The 15,159-nt window shown below is 42.7% G+C and overlaps 1 protein-coding gene across 4 annotated transcripts in view; it reads right to left on the bottom strand.

Annotated features, from left to right (window-relative positions):
- The window catches only part of ERBIN (erbb2 interacting protein), a 107,807-nt gene extending 103,332 nt beyond the window's left edge, over positions 1-4,475 (bottom strand). Inside the window, exon 1 of one of the 4 annotated variants that reach the window (XM_088130372.1) lies at positions 3,407-4,475. The gene's annotated coding sequence lies outside the window, so the exon portion shown is untranslated. The remainder of the gene's footprint in view (positions 1-3,406) is intronic. The other 3 variants (XM_088130370.1, XM_088130373.1, XM_088130371.1) reach the window with 3 other exon arrangements.
- Positions 4,476-15,159: the final 10,684 nt, after the last annotated feature.

Genomic DNA, 15,159 nt, shown 5'->3' with positions numbered 1-15,159 from the left:
GAAGTCACTGAAAACCACACAGATCACTTCTGGCCATACCTTGCCCTTTCCCTCCCTCAGTATTTAGAGTCTCACCACGAAAAGATAAATATAGCAAAACTCAATGGCACTATATCTTAGAAGACCTAACTGCTAATTATTTTAACAGGTTGGTTTTAGACTTGATATGAACTGAGTTGACAGTATGCACCTGCTCCTCCCCCTCTGCAGCTCTCTCTGCCCAAAAACTATTTTAGAAGGGAGCCCTCTTGACCCACGTGAGAGATGGTATTGGGGGCTATAGATATAATGGGGAAATTAGCACAAACTGCCTCCCTTCTCCTCTAATGGAAATCTGTGCAATATAAATCTCTCACATGAATGAAACAAGAATTTCTATTTGCATAAAAACAAATTTGGCTCCAATCCAATGTTTGAACAATCTGCAATTCAACATTTGGCATGCAAAAATGACACACCAAAACTTACAAATAAATTCATGTCTTCTATCTTTATGCAAATTTACAATCATCAGGATTTCACACCGAGAAAATTCTAAGGCTTAACATGAATAAACCCAGAAAATCAAAACAGAACCAGACTTGGAGTACATTAACCAAGACGCCCTCAATTAATGTAGACTCCAAAAGCATTTCATCCAAATTGTAAGCCAGTAGTTACTGGTTCAATTAAACATTCTAACACCCAGAGAAGCTCCACACTTTATATGGCAACTAAGTTTGCTGTAAGCACAATATTGTTACTGTTACAAAGGATGTATCTGAAGAAATGCACAAATAACATATGACAAGCCTTTGTAGGACTGAACCAAAATACTTTGGTGGCAGCTGTAGAAACCAATTCAAAATCCAATTTACTTAATGTGTCTTCTAATCATTGCCTTGTGGACAACTGAAACAAAAGTACTTCAACACTGACAGTGCATACAGACCTACAGATCTCAGCAGTCAGGCAATAAAGAAAGGTTATTATTCTCAGATTTACTTCTATTAATAATCATTCATATATTTGTAATTTTATAACCTCACTGTTACTTAATACATCTTATATTTACCTTTCTTTCAAAGGATGCAGCTGGTGAGGTGCAGAAGGGCTTGCCTTGACAGGCATGAATTACCAGGAAAACATTACAACAGTACACAGGAGCACACCGACTTCATAGGCCCTCTGGGCATTATCCAATGAAAGAATCCACATGTTTAGTTTCTTTTACTTATTTGCTGGCTGATTGAGGGCAGGCTCTTAATATCACCTCTCTAAACTGAATCCCAGAAAAACTGACAATTTCTTCAATATTCTGAAGCTGCTGAGTTTCCCTAATGTGGTATTCTTCAGATATGTCGCAACTATTCGCACTATTTACAACAACTGCATAGATTTACTGTATTTTTTTTTATCAGCCTCCTAATTATTTTTTCAGAACAGAAAGGAATGTATCTGAATTACCAAACATTCTGCATTCTGTTTGGCTTATTTATTAATAAAATGTCTGCAAAAAGGTATCTTCAGGTCAGTTTCTCTAGTTACCTATTATTTAGAGCGCTATAATGGCATACAGTCTTACAAAAGCAGGCACACTAATAATCAAATATATTCTCTAAGGGGCTAGAACTGTATATCTGATAATACACTTGCAAAAAGTAAGCTGAGGAGGAGCATTTTTGTAATCACCAAAAAAGTTTTATAATGGAAGAACAGTTATTTATTCAAACAGGCTAAAACTAAAATGTACTTCATTAATACTTCTAAACCTATGCTGCATATATTATCATTTTCCTGATCAAAACTACATAATGCACAGAGATCTGAAAAGATCAATGTATAATGAAGTACAATATACAAGTCAACTAAAGAAAATTCATAGATCAGATAATCTACTATCATAAACTTTAATTTGCCAAGTGTAATAATCCCAATAAATCATTTTACACTGAACTAAATTAATGGACTTTTATGACATCAGAATTAGCCAAAAACAGCATCAAGTCATCCAATCTTCAAAAGAGTGGCGAATGATTTTTAGGTTTTTGAGTTGAAAAAATTCCAACAGTTCAAAATACAAATGTGAAGTTTTACAGCTGTAACTTTCATACAGTTACACATTTTCTCCCCTTCAGCATTTAAACTCAAGGCTGGGAATTAAACATTGCTTTTGAAACAATCCTTTTCTGTGAAAGAATTGCAGGTACTCTATTCTGAGTTCATGACTAAGCCATATAAGGAAGTTAAATTTCACTGCCATCTATTTTATTGAATATTGTTGGATGACAAAGTAATCTTTGCTTAGATCATGTGATGGTATAGAAAAGGGCTTATATATTTTTCACTAACAGTTAACTGGAGTGAGCAAAAATTTACCTTTCCATCCATATAGATTAGAAAAATTAAAACATCTCCTTACATGATAAAGAATACTTCAGTTGCAGTTATCAGGCTTATATAGACTTTACAAATTTGTTCAATTCACTTATATAAAATGAAATGTGTTTCTTAATGCTGTACAATTCTTACCTAATCAACATTACATAATTTAATAGGTGGGATATTTTATTTTCCTTAAAACAAGGCATCTTAAATCAGATTTTTTCTGCAAGAAATTTTTTAAAAATCGTTTTAAACTATTTCACATATGTTCCCTGATTACCTAATTACCCTCAAATTAAAATATGTAGTCCAAAGAGTAATAAACACTATACATGCAAATTCCATTCTTTTAGCTTGGTATTACAGATCTGGTGCACAAACTACAATTTTGATAGACTTTGAAAAGTTTTGGACTAGTTTACACGAATAAGAAGTTGTTTAATAGGAATTGGAAATAGTTACTGAACATCTTCAAACTGCAGAATTTGAAAGAGGAACTACTACTCTCACAAGAAGTTCATCAGGCCTTTCCAGCTATGATTTTACTCCATAGCTACCTAATAGAGGAGGAAATCGTTCTCCCTGCTCAACACCTCTAACTTTTCTAACCAACCTACAAGAGAAAAAGAATAATACTAACAGATGAGGGGGATAAAGTTACCACTTCAGAAATACTTTCTACCAGGAATCACGTTTAAAGATCACGAATCATTTCAATACTTCTACTGTGGAACAAAGAAATTCCTGTTTGAGCAGCTTCAGTCGCCCCCCCCTCCGCAACCAAATCGGCTTTCACTTCACTTCGGCCACGAAAAAGTAGCGATGAGACAGATACATGCAGTGCAGCATTTCATAGGATAAGGGAAGACTATTCCCAATCCAGTGAACTACAGCAAAGAAAAATCAAATATGCGAGCAAGTAGATCAGGATGTCGGAAAAAAGTCCTGTCCCTCCCGCCTCCCGCGCGAAGATTTTTTCCCAGGAACGTTCGACAACCCAATTCCACGCACAAATTCGTAGTTATGATGATAATTCTCCCACCTTACACTTCGGCTGTCCAGATTCCCTCCATCTGCACCGGGCGCTTTCACCACGCTGCGAGGTTTTAAATCCAAATCAAGTTTTCTCGACAGTCAAGAAAAAGAAGCCGAGGAGGAAAAGGCCAACCGTTGTCGGCGGGGACAGAGGGGCACGGCGAGAGGACGCCACAGGAGCGGGGCTGGGGGGTCTTTTCCCCCTTTCCCTCCCCGCCGCTTCACTTTTCCGAGGCGGAGAAGGTCTCGGTAAGTCTCAGTGCCTCCCCCCCCCTCCTTCCGCTGTGACAAATATGCGGTTTCAGGTGCTTCAAACACCGCCCAGTCCCGGCTTCAGAGTCACTTCCTGCCCCTCTCGAGGGGGCGGCGGCGGCAAAGAGCAGCGACGGGGCCGCAGTGCCTGCGCAGCAGCCTGGCTTGGCTTTTCCGAAGCGGGAGGCTGGTCCGCCTGAGCAGCGTCCCCCCCCCCTCCGGCTTTTCCTGCGTCCGCTTGGTAGGCCGGGCCCCGGCTGCCGTAGTAGCAGCGCCTGCCGCAGCCCCGCGTTGGCTCCGCCGTCGCTACTCCCGCCAGAGCCGCCGCACGCGGTGGGGGATAGCGGCGCTTCTGTGAGCTTTTCCCCCTTCCTTTCTTCCCTCGCCTCCGCTCGCTCCTCAGCCTTTCTCTCCTTCGCACGCTCGGCTCCTCCTCTCCACTCCTTCCCCCTTCCTTCCTCTCGCCTTTCCCGCCCCTCTCGCTCGGCAGCTCCCTCCGTGGGCGCCCGCCAGCGACTCGCTCTAGCGTCTCCGCCGCGCTCCCCAGAGAGAAGGGCGGCGGCGGCGGCGGGCGAGCAAGCAAGGCAACAGCGAGGGAGGGCGCTCACGGCCCACGAGGGCGGCGGGAACGGCGCTACTACTACGATTGCCACCGCCGCTGAGGCCGGAGGGGGGGACACCGCAGCGCCGCCCAGACAGCCAGGCGTGACAGAATGACACTCTCCGCCTCCACCGAAGCAGCGCCAGTCCCCCCCCCCCCGCCTGCCTCAGACTTTCAGCCGCGGAGCCAGACAACAAGTCTAGAAACAAGGCGAAGCGAGGGGCAGCGCGACTTAGCCAATCCGGAGAGAGGAGCCGCTAGCAACAGCCAATGACCCTGCTCTGAAGGGCGGCCGTGAAGGAAGGAAGATCAAGTTAGGATGTGTAGAAAAGGAAAAAAAAAAACGGCGGGGGGAGGGAGGTGGTGAGATAGAGAGTTCCAACTGCCGCGGAGGCTCTCAGGGCTGCTGTTGAGTTTTTTCTTTGAGGGGACAGAGAAAAGGTTGAAGGCGAGGTTAGATGGAAAAGAAAGTCGTGGGACTTGAAAAGAGTACGAAAGAATTAAAAGAGAACAAGAAGGAAAGAACGGGCTGAGTTAATGTACAAATAAGATAATTAAGGAAGAGGAAGGAGGGATTCTGAGCTTTGAGTTACTATGGAGGAGGTATGAGGAAGACCGTTATCAAAGAGGGAAACACCGGATCAAGAACTGCTTTGGCAAGATCTCCTCTATGTTAATGTGACACCAACTTGGCAGTATGCAGTGTTATGGCATCTGATAGTTGTGTAAACTAACGTTTGAAGCAGCCTTCCCCAACCATCCTCTCCAGATGTGTTGGACAAGTCTGGCATATGCCAACCAACATGCCAGTGGGCCATAATAAGATGGCATGGGAACAAGGGGTCCTGGGCCAGTCAGGAGAGGATTTTCATATCAATACATACCTATCAGGATAAGACCCCTTCCCACGGTCAACAAACATGCAAAGAGTGGAAGGGAAGGGAAATATTGCTTGTCATCTGAAGATCTTCACCCTCTTTCAGTACATGCATTTTAATCCCCCTACACACAGTCAAGTTTATTTCACATTTCTACCATCTCAAATCTCCTTCTAAGATTGGCTCTCTTGCTCCTCCTCTGGTTTTCTTCATTATTGTTTCCAGTCTGGGATTTGCTTGCCCCTGAAGATGAATAAATTACTTACTTGATACTATTGTTGATGTTCACATACCAATTTCTTTCAGCACTGAACAAAAGAGTTTGGGCAAAGGCCTTTCTCTCCAGCTCTGAGAGGATTGGCCAGCTAAGAGGAGTATGGGAGTGGATATGAGTTTTCCTCATCATGCTTCATTCACTGAGATGGGGAAAAGGAACACATCATCTGAATTCCTCTACTCAGGAAGGAAAAATAGCCTTCCATACTGCACTCTACAGCATCATCTATGAGCTCTACCCTAGCTTTCAGATGACATCTGAGTACAGTACTGCTTTTAATATACAGTGCATTTGGGAAGTATTCAGACCCCCTTCACTTTTTTCAATTTTGTTATGTTGCAGCCTGATACTACAATCGTTCAAATTCATTTTTTTTCTCATTAATCTACACTCAATACCCCATAATGACAAAGTGAAAACAGAATTTTAGAACTCTTTGCAAATGTATGAAAAAGGAAAAACTGAAATATCACATTGGCATAAGTATTCAGACCCTTTGCAACAACACTTGAAATTTAGCTCAGGTGCCTCCCATTTCTCTTGATCGTTGCTGGGCTGTTTCTCCATATTGATTGGAGTCTACCTCTGGTAAATTAAATTGATTGGACATGATTTGGAAAGGCACACACCTCCAAGGCACACACAGCTGACAATGCATACTGTATCAGAGCAAAAGCCATGAGGTCAAAGGAACTGCCTGCAGAGCTCAGAGACAGGATTATTGCAAGGCACAGATCTGGGGGAGGCTACAAAAAAATTTCTGCTGCACTGAAGGTTCCCAAGAGTACAGTGGCCTCCATAATTCTCAAATGGAAGAAGTTTGGCACAACCAGGACTCTTCCAAGAGCTGGTCGCCTGGCCAAACTAAGAAATCGGGGGAGAAGAGCCTCAGTAAGAGAGGTGACCAAGAACCCGATGGCCACTCTGACTGAGCTCCAGAGATGCTGTGTGGAGATGGGACAAAGTTCCAGAAGGACAACCATCACTGCAGCCCTCCTCCGATCTGGGCTTTATGGCAGAGTGGCTAGACGGAAGCCTCTCCTCAGTGCAAAACACATGAACGCCTGCTTGGAGTTTGCAAAAAAGCACCTGAAGGACTCTCAGACTGTGAGGAACAAGATTCTCTGGTCTGATGAAACCAAGATTGAACTGTTTGGCCTCAATTCTAAACGTTATGTCTGGAGGAAACCAAGTACCGCTCATCACCTGCCCAGTACCATCCCAACAGTGAAACAGGGTGGTGACAGCATCATGGGACTGGGAGACTGGTCAGGGTTGAGGGAAAGCCAAATGGAGCAAAGTACAGAGATATCCTCAATGAAAACCTGTTCCACAGCTCTCAGGACCTCAGACTGGGCCGAAGGTTCACCTTCCAACATGACAACGATCCTAAGCACACAGCCAGGACAACACAGGAATGGCTTACTCTGTGAATGTCCTAAAGTGGCCCAGCCAGAGCCCTGACTTGAACCCTATTGAACATCTCTGGAGAGACCTGAAAATGGCTGTCCACCGACGGTCCCCATCCAACCTGATTGAGCTTGAGAGGATTTGCAAAGAAGAATGGCAGAAAATCCCCTGATCCAGGTGTGCAAAGCTTGTCGCGTCATACCAAAAAAGACTTGAGGCTGTAATTGCTGCCAAAGGTGCTTCAACAAAGTGCTGAGTAAAAGGTCTTGTCAGAAAACGACAGACACGGGTTCGGTTATCCAGTAGACAGAAGTTTTTATTGGGCACGTTTGCAAAGGTGGGTCCCTCCCGCAGCAATGGAGGAACCCCGAAGCAAGGTCTGACAGGTTTTTATACCCCCTATCTGTCCTCCCCCTCCTACGAGGGCTTGGCTCACAATCTCACCTTTTTTACCGCCCCGGAGCGCCGCTAATTAACCGCAAAACCGCAGACATTCCACTTTCCGAATCCAATCAGCGCAATACACATTCCAATCCCCACTTGACCCGACAGCCGCCCCCTGCCGTTTCTCTTCACTCTGGAGCGAACGTGCCTCTTGCCTGCAGTCTTTCCTCCCTCCTGCCGTCCTTCTCCACTCTGATGCGAGTGTGCCTTCTGCCCATCCTCCCTCCTGCCGTCCCCCCAAGGCTGCCCCATGGTGCACAGCGCTCTCCCCTAGCAAACATGGTTCGTTTGAGGCCCTCACTTCTCCCTGCCTTCTCACAGTCTGAATACTTAAGTACATGAGATATTTCAGTTTTTCCTTTTTCATACATTTGCAAACAGTTCTAAAATTCTGTTTTCAGTTTGTCGTTATGGGGCACTGAGTGTAGATTGATGAGAAAAAAAAAATGAATGTGAACGATTGTAGTATCAGGCTGCAACAAAACAAAATTGAAAAAAGTGAAGGGGGTCTGAATACTTTCCGAATGCACTGTATGTAGAAGTTCCCCTTTTTATCATGCACAGGATCTGATTATCTTGCCCAGTGCTCAGACTGAAGAGGAAATAACTACAAGAAATTAGGTAGCTTGGTAGGCAAGTCCTATAGATTTTGTGTAGCAAAGTCCTAATTTGACAAAAGACTGTGGGGCCCTTAACGCTCTTGAAAAGGTGCTAAACTCAGATATAAGTGGCATAACATCAGCCATATAAAATGAAAAGGAAAATGATGTCAGTTTTGAATCTTAATCAAAGAACAGTAGATGGAATTAAATTCAGGTTTAAATGTTCATTGTCACATTGAGCTTAAGTGGAAATTAACTGTACACAAAGGTAAAGTGATAACAGTTCAAAATAATATATTGAATCTTTACTAAAAGAGCAAGAGCTGTGATTTCAGTTTATTAGCACTTAGAAAATTGCTGCAAAAGCAGAATAAAAATTGAAGGCTCAAAAAAGTTGGAGTTTACCCTGGTTCTTGAATCCTAAAATAGTTGAGGCTAGGGAAGGGCATATATATCAAGTTTGTTTGCTATTTTTCTATTTATGTATGTATGTATGTATGTATGTATGTATTAATTTTTTTTCAACCGCCTATCTCCCCCCAATAGGGGAACTCTGGGCGATTCACAACAAACATTAAAAACATAAAATATATAAATACATAAAATCTTAATTAGAAACATTACTAAAAAGAAGAAGGAGAGACCAAGAGGATGAAAAATCTGAGGCTGAAGGCAGAATCTTCATTGCACCTTCCCTCTACATTAAATCTAATATAGTGCCTTTCAGACTTAGGGCTTACAATTGCCAACATCCCAAGCCAGCATGGGCAGTTATATCATTCTCTCCTTTTTTCTTACAACTACCTGGAGATAGTGACAGACCCAACGGACTTTGTGACTTAATGGAGATCTGAACTACCATCTCCCAACTCCTAATCTAATTCTTTAATATTACATATTAATATTTCCACTATCTGCAAAACTTCGTGGGGGCCCTTCATGCTAAGAAAGGAATGGAGTAGTTAATCACTGAAATGATAAAAAATTAGTATATGTAGAACAGTATGTAATAGTTTAGAGCATCAGCTGTGAGCCAGAAAATCCCAATTCAAAATTCATCTCAGTTGTTTGACTGGGTGGCATTAGGCAAGTCCTGTCTCTTAGTTTCCCTGCCAATAATACAGATATTATAATACTGCCCCCCAAAACAAATGTGTTTGCAGGTTACTAAAATGCCATATTTTGTATATATGTGTATACAAAAGGGTGTGTTATTGTTTATTTGGAGCATATGTACCTCAATCTTCAGCCTAAAAAAGGTAGTTTCCAAAGTTCTCAGATAAAATGCTTGTTCACAGGTTTACAATCTCAAATGCATGATACAAAATACAAATTATTTTGTAGATCTGTAAAAGTTTGCACTAAATTATATTTCAATGTGTATTTCACTAAACTTACATATTTTGTACATTATTTCCCAGAGCTCTGCATTTTTATCTAGGTTTTCCTAATGTACATTTTTAACTGGGAAATGGCATTGCAAAATTGGCAAAAATATGAATCTTAAATAAGAAATAACTTTGGTTCATAAAAATGAAATTAAATAAGTTCCCATGTAAACAAATTTCTATCCCATGCCTCCAGAAATGTTGGAATGACAGAAAAAAATGTGTTTTTGTTCAATTAAATTTTGGAGAAAATATATGGAATACAATTTTAGATCCTTTATATATGTGCAATTGCTTTATTATTACATGAAATCTATTATGTATAATTTGGTTTGCTTGTAAAATTATATTTAGTGTATTATTATTGTTTTAAAAGAGTTTCTTTAGACCAGCCCTGCACAACTTGTAGAGGGGAAAGAGCCACGTAAAAATCATTGCAGGCCACAAAGGAATACCTGGTGCACCAATCAACAATTTGGTGGGTAGCAGAGCAGCGACAATGCTGGAGCTGGTGGCAACAGTGAGACTTGGAGGCACTCAGCAGTGCACAGCGACAGCTGTGGTTAATTCATCATTTTTTTAAACATGCTGGCAGGCTGCACAAGGCTCCTTGGTAGGCTGCATGTGGTCTGGGGGCCATATGTTGTACAGACCTGCTTTTGACAATGATATGTGTGGTTGAGCTCTGGAGTTAGAAGCAAAGCACTTCATATGATTGCCCTCGTGGCCCTTCTCTATCTGCAACTTATGGGGTGCCCCTTGGTTACTGAGGGACTCCAGGAGATAAAATAACAGAAGAGGCACTTGCAGCACCGGTGGAGGAAGAAATCAGTGAATTTGACTAGCACAGCTAAGAGCCTATACCATGGTGAAAAGGATGGCAAAGCATCAGTACATCTCTGCCCTTCTGTTGGTTAGTTGTCACCCAGCAGCGCTATTTAAGGTAGCCTGTTTCCTGTTGACGAAGGATAGGCAGAAAGAACTGTCATCAGGCCACTGTGACATATTTGCATACATTTTGTCAGTGAAGCTGCCTGAGCCTTATTCTACAGGGGCAAGATATGAAGTAGTATTTCAAGCAATGTCTTCTAATGTGATCTGGAAATCATTTCAGTCTGTGCAGTCTGATGGCGGATAAGTAACATGAGCTCCATCACTTGTGGCTTGAATCCATGCCTTTCCTTGCTCCTTCATGTAGTTGGGGTGATGTGAGTAGCTGGAACTGAGATGTTGTTTAATGCTTCTTTGGGAGAGGGGGTTGAACCAGAACCTTATAGGAAGCAGCGGTATAGCATCTCCTGAAGAGGCTTTCCTTGGATCAAGTTATACTGGACTACTTTCTCCAACCTTTCTTTTTAGGCCACCTTTTGATAAGGTGATGGGGCTTCAGTGGCAGAGTATCCTAGAAGAAGCAGGTTACCCATTTTATTGAAATTCAAGCCTGGGAATGGGATAGAAATGGCATTAGTTAGGTCCTGGATGGAGGGAGTGCACCTTCCTGGTCTTTTGTGACCTTACTGCAAGGTGTAGAGGTAAGGGGCACTGTTCTGAAGTGGTTCTGCTCCTTCCTACGTGTGCAGTCAGGGAGGGTAGGGGGGAAAGAGGACTAGATATCAATTCAATGGGCACTCCTTTGTGGATGGCTATACGATTTGGTCCTCTCACCCCTACTTTGTAACATGTACATGAAATCTCTAGGAGGAGCTTGGTGTGTTTGTGGTGCAGTATATCTGTATGCTGATGATACCAACGTATATATATCTCCATATTGGGATGTACTGAAGATGTTGTGAAGATCTGTAGGGTCTGAAGGCTTTGTGGAGGCCACTTGGGGACAACACAGGCTGAAGCTAAATTGAACTGACACAAGATGAAGTCTCTGTTTGTACAGAAACCACTTTGCCCTCTGGTATGCTCCAGTCTTACCTGTTCCTGAAGGAGCAATCCACAACTTAGGAACTGTCCTAGACTCACAGCTACTGCTGGATTTGTAAATGGAGACCATGTACCAATTACCCTCATTGCCATCAGATTGGACTACTGCAATGCACTTTACATGGGCCTACTTTGAAGACTATTTTGAAACTGTATTTGGTGCAAAATGCAATAGCCAATGTACTGGTGGGTGAGAGCAGCTGTAGCCACGTAACACCTATCTTGCAGCCACTGCATTGGTTTCTGGTGTGTTTCCAAATGAAAGTGAGAGTTTGATAGGGAAAGCTTTGGTGATATATGCAGACCATTGATTACTACACAGTTTTTGGCAGTTAACATTTGAAAGAGAAGTTTTCAGAGGTATAATAGAAAGTATAATAAAATATGGCAAACAAACAATATCATCTTGGGTTAGATTTTGTTACTGTTAAAGGAATAAAAAAATAAGTCAACAAATGCAGACGACATCTAATGTGAACTTAGGAAACAAGTGGAATGTATACTGTATGTCTATGTTTGTAAATGAATGGGACTGATACAGTTTTTGGATCTTGCATGCTGGTTTTCCAATCTGCCAGAGGCCTGAGAATGAACTTCTGTGTCCCAAATGTGAATCCTATTGATCGTGAATTCAGTGTTCAAATCTTATGCTTCCTTTTCACAGCCAAGTTTTGAAATAGAGTGGACTGTCATTTCTTGGATGGAAAAGTAAGGCAGGTAAGACAGCAGCCTCACTGAGGCCACTAGTGAGAAATTGAAAAAATCTCAGCCTTAACTAGGTGAGAGATAAATTGGATTCTAAAGTAACAGCAGGATTTCTCTAACTACTATTCTTGTTCAATAAATCATGTTGAAAAAAACTGTGGGAGTACTTTCCTTTGCGCTGAAGTAGTCTGCCAAAAGCTTGGCTCCATCTGTCTCTTAAGTAATGGGCACATTTGATAACAGGTTGTTTTTCTCTGACTCATACAGGTGTTGAAATTGAGCCTAGCTGGAACACAGATCTCAAGAGTAGCTGGGATTTCAGTGGGAAATAGTAACTCTCAAGTTAACCCTAAGGAAGAGCTTAGTTCTAAAGTTCCTTATTCTAACCAGTGACCAAAGCTAGGATCCATGCCCAGGGATAACCCTGAAAGTAAGGAATGTTGTTATTATTTGCACAATGAAAAGTCTTGCAGGATGTCTTTGCCAAAGAAGTAGAATCTGTTTAGAATAGTGGAATGGAATAGTGAAATGGAATAAATATAGAAAGGATTCTCACAATGTAGATCAGCCTTGATTCATTTTAGTTGCATTGTGACTTAAATACTAAAAAAAATTAGAAGAAAGGACAAGCAAGAGCTAGAGAATAATTCTATAAGCACATTAAATGAAAGAAAAATGTAGTGGTATGACCTACTCTGAAAAGCCTTTGATTGTGCAGGATAGAGAAAGAATGGAGAGTTTTCAATTAATGGGAAAGAAAGAGGCAGAACAACTCTAGTATAAATCAGAACCTGCCATTCCAGGAACCAGTTGACTGTTGAGAGGATCATCCAAGTTTAGTTCTGATCACTGCAAATGGGCCATAGCAAAACCATTATTTCATATAATAATTTGTTAAATAACTTTGGTTAGAACAGGCTGCAGTTCCCTGAAAGTGTGATTTATTCTATAATGAAAGTGAAAGCTTTCACTCTCTTCATCTTGCAAATGAAGGATGAGAGGGAAGAATGTGCAATTGATTTGAAATCATCAGATCCATTTTAGATTTAGCCCATATGTGGTACTTATATTGATCTTGAAAATTTTTGTGGTGCCCGTGTAAGGTACAAAAATTGGCTGTCCCCAAATTCACCATCCCTACATACTGAAATGGGGGGAGGGGTGTCTTTTGCATAAGTTTGTGGATAAACCCAGTCCTATTAGATAAAATATTGCCAACAGATAGTATAGGTAACTACTGTTGTGTGAGTTCAGAGTGAAATAATGTATAGTGCCCTTTTGCTAATATTAGAATCTAATGATCAGTACAAGGAATAATACAATAGGTAAACATAATATAATGTAAATGCCATAGGATAAAGATTCGTTATATAGCTGTACCAACAATTGTAGAGAATTACTATAAATATAGTGCATATTTACTATATGTACTATAAAAAAAATTCCCCTCTCACCCCTATGGGTGGTACGTGTCTTCCTCAATCTCGAGTCCTCTACCAGAGGCCTGGGAGTTTGAGGGTTCTGTGCAGTATCTTAGCTGTTCCTAGCACTGCACTCTTCTGCACAGAGAGCTCTGATGTTGTTTCTGGGATCTGTTGGAGCCACTCTCCCAGCTTAGGAGTCATGGCCCCGAGTGCTCCTACCACCACTGGGACCACTTTGGCCTTTACTTTCCACATTCTCTCTATTTCCTCCTTCAGGCCCTGGTATTCCAGCTTCTCATGCTCCTTCTTCCTGATGTTGCTGTCACTTGGCACTGCTACATCTATCACTACCACTGTCTTCTGGTCTTTGTCTACTACCACGATGTCTGGTTGATTAGCCAGTACCTGCCTGTCCGTCTGGATCTGGAAGTCCCATAGGATCTTAGCCCTGTTATTCTCCATGACCTTCTGTGGAATCTCCCATCTGGACTTGAGGGGGTTCTAGTCCATACACTGTGCAGATGTTCCTGTACACAATGCCAGCTACCTGGTTGGGCCGTTCAGTGTATGCTGTTCCTGCCTGCATCTTACACCCTGCCACTATGTGTTGGGCTGTCTCTGAGGCTTCTTTGCACAATCTGCACCTTGGTTCCTGTCTAGTGTGGTAGACCCCTGCTTCTATGGATCTGGTGCTTAGTGCCTGTTCTTGTGCTGCTATGATCAGTGCCTAAGTGCTGTCTTTTAGTCCGGCTCTTTCCAGCCACTGATAGGATTTCCCAATGTCAGTCACCTCAGCTATCTGTCGATGGTACATCCCATGCAGGGGCTTGTCTTGCCATGGTATTTCCTCCGCTTGAACTTCCTCCTATGTCTGCTGCTGCCTGAGGCATTCTCTCAGCAGCTCATCTTTGGGTGCCATCTTACTGATGTACTCCTGAATACTCCGGGTTTTGTCCAGGACAGTGGCTTTGACACTCATCAGACCCCACCCGCCCTCTTTGTGGCTGGTGTACAGTCTCTGGGTGTTGGACTTGGGGTGGAAACCTCCGTACATTGTGAGGAGCTTCCGGGTCTTCACATCGGCAGCCTCCATGTCTTCCTTTGGCCAGCTCACTATACCGGCAGGGTATCTGATGACTGGCAGGGCATACATGTTGATGGCATGGATCTTGTTCTTCTCATTGAGCTGGCTCTTCAGGACCTGTCTTATCCTTTGGTGGTACTTGGATGTTGCTGTCTTCCTTGCCTCCTCCTCATGGTTCCTGTGTGACACCAAGGTATTTATAGCTTGTCTCTATGTCTGCTATGTGGCCCACTGGTAGTTCCACTCCATCAGTCTTAACTACCTTCCCTCTCTTTACTATCATCCTGCCACACTTCTCCAGTCCAAATGACATCCCAATGTCCTCCCTGTAGATCTGTGTCAGGTGGATCAGTGAGTCGATGTCTCGTTCACTCTCAGCATACAGCTTGATGTCATCCATGTAGAGGAGGTGGCTGATGGTGATTCCACTCTTGAACCTGTACCCATATCCAGACCTTGTGATTATCTGGCTGAAGGAGTTTAAGCCTATGCAGAACAGCAGTGGGGACAGTGCATCACCTTGGTATATGCCGCACTTGATGGCCACTTGTGCAAGCTGTCTTGAGTTGACTTCCAGTGTTGTCTTCCACAGTCCCATTGAGTTCTGGAGGAAGGTCCTTAGCATCCTGTTGACTTTGTATAGCGCCAGGCATTCACAGATCTGTGTTTGTGGCACTGAGTCGTAGGGTTTCCTGTAGTCAATCCAGGCTGTGCTCAGATTGGTCTGCCTAGACCTTGAGTCTTGGGTGACTGCTCTATC

Source organism: Python bivittatus, unplaced genomic scaffold (genome assembly GCF_059951505.1).
Source record: "Python bivittatus isolate LINGU-HERP-01145 unplaced genomic scaffold, Pbiv_v1 ctg000850_np1212, whole genome shotgun sequence".
NCBI classification, from domain to species: domain Eukaryota; kingdom Metazoa; phylum Chordata; class Lepidosauria; order Squamata; family Pythonidae; genus Python; species Python bivittatus.
The sequence above is the reverse complement of the archived record's forward strand: the minus strand, read 5'-3'. Positions and strand labels throughout refer to the sequence as shown.